Source organism: Palaemon carinicauda, unplaced genomic scaffold (genome assembly GCF_036898095.1).
Source record: "Palaemon carinicauda isolate YSFRI2023 unplaced genomic scaffold, ASM3689809v2 scaffold673, whole genome shotgun sequence".
Lineage (NCBI taxonomy): Eukaryota > Metazoa > Arthropoda > Malacostraca > Decapoda > Palaemonidae > Palaemon > Palaemon carinicauda.
The window spans coordinates 60,001-67,500 of NW_027171953.1; the positions used below are offsets into that span (position 1 = coordinate 60,001).

Consider the following 7,500-nt stretch of genomic DNA (forward strand, 5'->3'; position numbering starts at 1 on the left):
CAGAAAATTGCTGTGATAAAAGTCCAAGTAGGAACACGGCTTTTTATTTAGATATTTAGAAATTATTCTTGTGAAAACCTTTATAGAAATGATTTATTTTGTTTGCAACTCGTGTTTTTTATCACATTCCAATAGCAGACGTATAATTACCTCATTAGTTAATGACCAATTAACTCTTACTGTAAGGGGGATGGGGTTCCTTGCCTGTTTTTCGACCAACCAGACAGAACTGGTTTTCTGCATATTTGTTCTTCGTTCAAGAGGACGGACCTACTCGTTGAAAGTGAACTGTGAATTCTCAAAAATATCAGTTTTTATTATGAAAATGGGAAGCCCTTATTTAGTAATTAATACCAACGGTCTTTGTTCAGTATCAAGGTAAAAAGTTGAATTAATTTTGTTATTAAGTGATTATATTCATGGGGAAATTACAGGTGACATTATCATTTTAATATTAAAACCTTAAAGACATACTTTGTGGATTAGGCAATTTGAATCGAAGGTGTGACTTTAACTCTGTAATAATTAGCAGAAAAAAATGCAGAACTGTATTCTATAATGTTAAATGATTAGTGCTGCTGTTTTTACTGTAAGTGGGGTGGGGAGGTCCCTAGTCTATTTTTCGACCAGTCAGGAAAAAGTGAATTTCAACATATTTGCTCTTCGTTAAGAAGACGGCCTTACTCGTTCAGTGATTTTTTTTTAAACTGGTTTTAAATATAGAAATATGAAGCCTTATTTAGTTATGTAAAGGCAATAAGCTAATTTTGTATTGATATATTAACGTTTGAATTAATAAATGATGAATAGTTTCATGTGGAAATTTCCTAAGGCAATATAATTTTGATGAGACAAAACTGGTTATTAGTGATCAACAAAATTACAAAGAGCGTCAATACTGTCCTTAATACTTCGTGGACTAAGCAACTTGAATCGAAGGCGTGACTATAAAATTTTTGTGTACTACATTTCATCTTTTAGTTTAGATTTTAGTCAATTTTGTGACTGTGGGAAATGGCAGTGTTTATAAATAGTTTGATACTTGACATTAAGCTATTTTCTGTGTAAGGAAATATATTACTTTAATTGATCTAAAATAATCAGCCATGAAAGTATTTTGACTTTCTAAAGGTACTTATGAAGGACCAATACTTCTGTAGGGTTTCAAATCTGAAAGTCTTTGTTGAGATGGTATAACAGTGGAGAGACCTTGACGTGGTGAAAGGGTTTGCATATCGCCATGATGAGCAAAGCTGTACTAGTCAGGGGCACCCATACTAGGTTGGTTTGCTGTGAGTAATCAGACCAAAGTCTCCAATCATCACCAATCCATAATTGGTCAGCGTGGTGATGAAAAGATTGGACAAACCCCAGACATGAATTGATATGTCTGAGGTCTTTGTTCTGCAGTGGACTAGAAACAGCTGATGATGATGTTGCTGTTGTTGTATAAGTTATAATTGTAAACCAACTAAGTACAAATTTAACAATGCATAGATACTGAGGTACTTAATTAATTGAATGTTCCCATTTGGCAATGTGGTACAAAACTAATCAAAAGTGTTTCTTATAAACATCGCTTCCACAGCTATAGAATGTAGGTAATTGTGACACATTACAGTAGTGTTTACTCTTTATTTGAAAGGATTATTTAGGAACTAAATTCTAAAGTATTTGTCTATATTGAATCATGTTCGTTTCCAGGTGATGTAGGATATATTGAGATGTGTTGCTCATCTTTCAATAATCGGGGTTTTTCCTAAAACATAAATTGTCTTGTTTATAATAAGGTTTATTTTTTGTGGTTCAGAGTCTGGTTACTGCAAATGGCCTACAGTATAGTTTGGCCAATAGGTGAACTTTTAATGCTTTCGTTTTAAAACTGAGGTGTGATTTTGGTTTTTTAATTATTTCCATTTTATTTTCATTGAGATATTAAATATTATTCTATTATTTTTCATATGTTGGTTGCAGAATCGTCGTAGGTTAAAGAAAATTTCTCACTAAATTCAGATTGTAGGCTTATCAATGACCCACACCAGATAAAGGTTAATTTGGAAAATATCTATCTAGGTGTCATGACCTCGACGTGGGCTGTCAATTGCCTCCACCTGGTCCTGTCATAAACTTTCTGTATAATTTAGAATTTTCCAATTGTTACATTCTTTCTTTAAATCCTACAGTAAGCTGTACAATAACTGTTTCATTTGCCGGCCTCTTGCTCTTCCCCCTTCTATATTTCTCATAAGGCACAAAAGTTTCTTTTCTCTTCTTATTACATATCCCAGAAATTCCATCTAATTCCTCCTCATCAAATTTAGAAGGGATTCTCTCTCTCTCTCTCTCTCTCTCTCTCTCTCTCTCTCTCTCTCTATGGGATCTTGAATATTCTTCTGTAAAACCATAATTCAGCTGCATTTATTTCCCTTTTCAAGTTCTTGTTTAATGTCCACTTTTCTAAACGCCATGCAAGGACGTTTCCAATTAGCCACCATAACCAATCTTGATAATTATTCTTTCCTATCACCACAAACTGCAGTTTTATTTTCATTTATTTGTAGTCGTCTGTCAACCATTCTCTATCACTTTTTTAGAATCTCTACTGTATCATCAGTGTCATTTATGGAGAAGTATAATTGTGTATCATCAACAAAAAGTTTGACCTCACTCCAGTTTCCCTATCATAGTTTTGATAGATCAATACTAAAAATGCAAAATAAATTAGTATTGGGCCTAATACACGTCCTTGTGGCACCTCTGCTTAATGGTTTGAGTAAGAATTTCCAATTTCGTACACAATAGCTTCTTTTAACTCCAGGAATCATTACAGATAGTTTCATCTTATTGGAGCCAAAATGTACATATACTGTAGGCTCTAGAGCTTACATATATGCGATCCCAAAACTATATAACAAGCTCCCACTAGATATCAGAAAGAATAAAGGTATGAAGAGTTCCAAGAAGGAACTGAAGACTTACTTGCTTTTTAAGGGTTTCGATTGGAAAATTAACGTGCAATACGCTATTAAATACTAAAGGATATTTACGACATACTGATCTTATAGGTCCTGTAATGAGCAGGGGATTACTGTATGGAATCGAACCAAGAAAACAGCTCTCAAAGTAATCAAACTTAGATATTGAAAATCTTCCTTTTCAATACTAATAGATCGTAATTCATGCACAACTATATCAAAAGCAGTACGTAGAATGAAATTAGGATGACATATCTGTTCTCATCCTTAATTGGCATTAAATCATATTAAAAAAAAAAAGTTCATAGTTATCTCCGTAGAATATATTTGTCTATATTCTGGTTGCTTATCCAGCAATGTTTAAATCTTTCCCGAATGGCTAACTACAGTAGTAGTTCAAGAATGGCATATTATAGCAATTTTGGCCTGAAGGATATATTTGAAATAGATTTATATTTGCTGAAGTCCTGATAAATGAGAGCTTTTTTTCAGAACTAGTGTGGCTATAGCCACTGTCTTAGAATTAGGATATTCACTTAACAATAGTTGGATTTGTTATTCCTGAAATGATATCCGTAAGACTATAAAAGATTTCTACGCCAATCCCTTTCGAAATTAGCATCAGATAAATCTCACGATTTGTTTCCTTAGCCCCTTAAAAATCCTGACTTTTTCATTTGTTATACTATTCAATATCTCTCTTATCTTATTTGTGGGTTAACACTAATCTGAATTTGAATATCCCCTTAAGATAGTGATACATTTATTGATTTTGAAAATTTCTAGATATTTATATGGAATGACTGAATACAATGACGGATAAAATTACTAGAATATTAATTCATTTTCTTTTTCAGAGGTTGGACACACTACTCAAGAAGATAGAAGATGAGAATCCTTTGGGGCCTTATCTCGAATGCCCTTCTGAAGACCACAAGACTCTAGAGCAAGATGATAATAATAATGATCATACAGGTGCCTTATACCAAAAAGGTTGGGCAATCATGGCTGGCCATTCCTCTCTCTTTCCGACTCTCTGCAGCAACCGAGCTACAGATAGACACAATTATAGGTAAGTGGTTAACTAAATAAGATATTTTTTGAGTGTGTGAGAACATTTAAAGTCGAACCTTCCTGCTTTGTAGGCTGTTGGAGGATCATTCAATCTTTAAATAACTTTTTAATACTAAATTTCATGATGTTTTGGTTAAATTCTTCCAGCCACTCCCAAATGTACTATTATTATTATTATTATTATTATTATTATTATTATTATTATTATTATTATTATTATTATTATTATTATTATTAGCTAAGCTATAACCATAGTTGGAAAAGCAAGATGCTACAATCACAAGGGCTCCAACAGGGAAAAATAGTCCAGTGAGGAAAGGAAATAAGAAAATAAGTAAACGATATAAGAAGTAATGACCACTTAAAATCAAATATTTTAAAAACATTAACATCATTAAAACAGGTTTTATTTTTGCATTCTGTGCTCTCTCTCTCTCCCTCTCTCTCTCTCTCTCTCTCTCTCTCTCTCTCTCTCTCTCTCTACTAATAAGATACACTAATTTGCTTGTAGTATAGAAAATTCTATTCCAACTTCATCCTGGCTTATGTCTCGTCTCACATTTTCACAGACTTCTCAACTAGTACTTCCCAAAATATCAACACGGCCACTTTTCTTTTCACGTTTATTAACTTCATACAAACTTTTGCCATTTTTCTTACTTTATAAAACTACCATCTATAAATACCTCCCACAGCATCCATATAATCACTTATATTAATTTTCAACCTTGTTTCCATTCCACTTTTCCACTTTTCATATAATATAACCAGATATTTTTATCATACTGTACACTCAAGGTACAATGGATCTCTCTCTCTCTCTCTCTCTCTCTCTCTCTCTCTCTCTCTCTCTCTCTATGAACTTTAAGAGTTTCTATTTCCTCTAGCACTTTTACCAATATCTTTACATGCTACCCAAGCAATTCTATTTTTTCCCAAGTTTTATAAACTTCTCTGTGAGGTTTCCAATGTTCTGATAATATTATATATCTCTATTTTAGAACAAAATATATTTTCAAATGGATGGTCCTGGTGTTTATCAAATAGAAATAATTTCGAACGCCCTTTTACACATGTAATGTTCTCGATGTATTTCTGTATTAAAGTAGTATCCTACAGATATTTTCATCAGATGGTTTCGATATAAAACCCTACCTCCATTGTAATGTCTTTCTCTTCTCAATGTTTCTCCATTTTCGATCTGTCATCCATTTTGCTATCCTAAATATCATCTTTTCACTCAGTTGAGTCGAGATTGTTTATTCCATTCTTTTCAACTTCTTTTTTTTTTTTTTCCCTGGGTAACCGTATAAGAGCCTCCAGCTTCTGATAGAAAAATCTAGGTGCTATTATAGTATGCTATCTACCGTCGAATTTCTACTATAGTATGGTATCTACCACAAAATATGTTATCTACCGTCAATGTTAATACTCCTGTTTGATGATGGTTATCAAACAGATTACTTACCACAAGTACGTTATCCTAATTGGATTTTAATGATAGTTTAATAATATTGATTGGCAGGACAACATGGGTGCATAATTATAAGCACTTTGTAGGGAAACTTTTATTACAAATTATTCAAGGTTCATCATAGAACAATGTTACAAGTTATTCAAATGAAAAATCAAATGTTACAAAACTGAAAGAAAATAATCTATGAAAAAAATTCATTCAAAAATTTATGCTGCTACTGCTTGTAAACATATCTTACATCATTCAAGAAAGCAGGAAATCCATCGTCGCCTTTTCTCAGAACTTTCCAACAGTAATGATCTAAATGGATAGCCTATTGATCCTCCTTATTAGAGGCGGATTAGCAAGTAGACCGTCTCCTTAGGGACTGATGGTAGGTATCATACTATAGTCAGAAAGGGGTGGTAGATAGCAAAATCGGCGGTAGATACCATACTATAATACCACCAAAATCGATCTTTTCCTGTGCCTTATCCATAACAGAGCTTAAAATCTCTCTCCCTCTCTCCTATTGACATAGTGGTACACTGTGCATTTGTTGACCTCATGATTACCAACTCTTCCTCCTCTGCTAGTTTATTTCTTAAGATGTATTTTTCTACCAGCGTGATCAAATCAACCTGTAGCTGTTTACAGTATGTTCTATTATGTTTCGCAAAGTTAAAATCTTTCTTTGATTCAGTGCGTACTTCTCTTCATAGTGAAATAAATGCTTTTCAAATGTTCTTTGACTTTTGTGGCATAGTTTGTTGCTGGTATAGTCCTGATTGTTGACTCTACTATAACTACATCTGATAAATTAGGGCCATCAGTGTACTTCCCGTGGATAACTGCAGGCGTTACTGAAGGGTCTTGGTACAGTTCAATTGGACAGTAATGGGGTATAGTTTATATTCGTCTTCTTTACCATATTTTCACAGTTTTTTTTTTTTTTATCTTGCTGACCATTGTCTTCCTGGTTGCAGAGAGAGAGAGAGAGGAGAGAGAGAGAGAGAGAGAGAGAGAGAGAATTCTCCAGCGACACCGAGCCCCATCGGGCTTACCACACCCCATCCCCATTGAAGGGTTTGTAGACTGTCAAAAAACGATGTGTGTACTTTAGACTTCGGCCATTCATTGACAATAAAGTCCTGACATTAAACTCTCTCTCTCTCTCTCTCTCTCTCTCTCTCTCTCTCTCTCTCTCTCTGACTGTAGACCACAGATATCACCTCTCATTAGATCGCATTAGTTTTCGCTACTCCTTTTATATAATGTCTCCCTAAGTTAGAATATATTTTCTTCCTCATCTAAGACTTACATTTTACTACAACTGGGATTTTGACTTGATTCTCATTCCAATCGGTTTTCTAATACATTTTGATTATTGGAAGTTTTATATTCTAGTGAGACCATCTTCTACATCAATGTTAAGTATTAGGTTTACCGCCACATCTTTTCAACAGCATCAGTATAAGGCTATTTTTCTGGCTACTTTTTCCTTTGCTTTATTTTCAGTTATAATAAATTTTGGTTATCTGAGCCATCAATTCCCAGGTGACGGGTTTTCATGCATTCTTCTTGTGCTGAAGTTAATGAAATGGTAGACTGAAAGAGTCAGGGTTGACTCCTAAGAGAAACTAACTTGTATTTTGAATACCTCTGATATAATGTCACTGTTTTCAGTTACCTCTGATATACCTGTCACTGTTTTCAGTTACCTCTGATATACCTGTCACTGTTTTCAGTTACCTCTGATATACCTGTCACTGTTTTCAGTTACCTCTGATATACCTGTCACTGTTTTCATTTTAGACCAAGTTTTACTTTACAGTACCATTAGCACCTCTTTAATCATCCTGATAACCTCTTTCATTTTTTTATGGCCAATTTCAATGTGCCTTCTCAAGGTATCAATGTTTCTTATTAACGCTTTTTAAATCATTCTGTGATAAAAAGGGTTAGGTTGTAGTTCCATCATCCTTTGAGAAGGGA

General features: G+C 33.8%; 1 long non-coding RNA gene across 2 annotated transcripts in view; it reads left to right on the forward strand.

Moving 5' to 3' along the window:
• LOC137637350 (uncharacterized) overlaps window positions 1–7,500 on the forward strand; it is a 33,214-nt gene that overhangs the window by 3,208 nt on the left and 22,506 nt on the right. For both annotated transcript variants that reach the window (XR_011043580.1, XR_011043581.1), the window contains exon 2: window positions 3,833–4,047. This is a non-coding gene — a long non-coding RNA (uncharacterized lncRNA). The remainder of the gene's footprint in view (window positions 1–3,832; window positions 4,048–7,500) is intronic.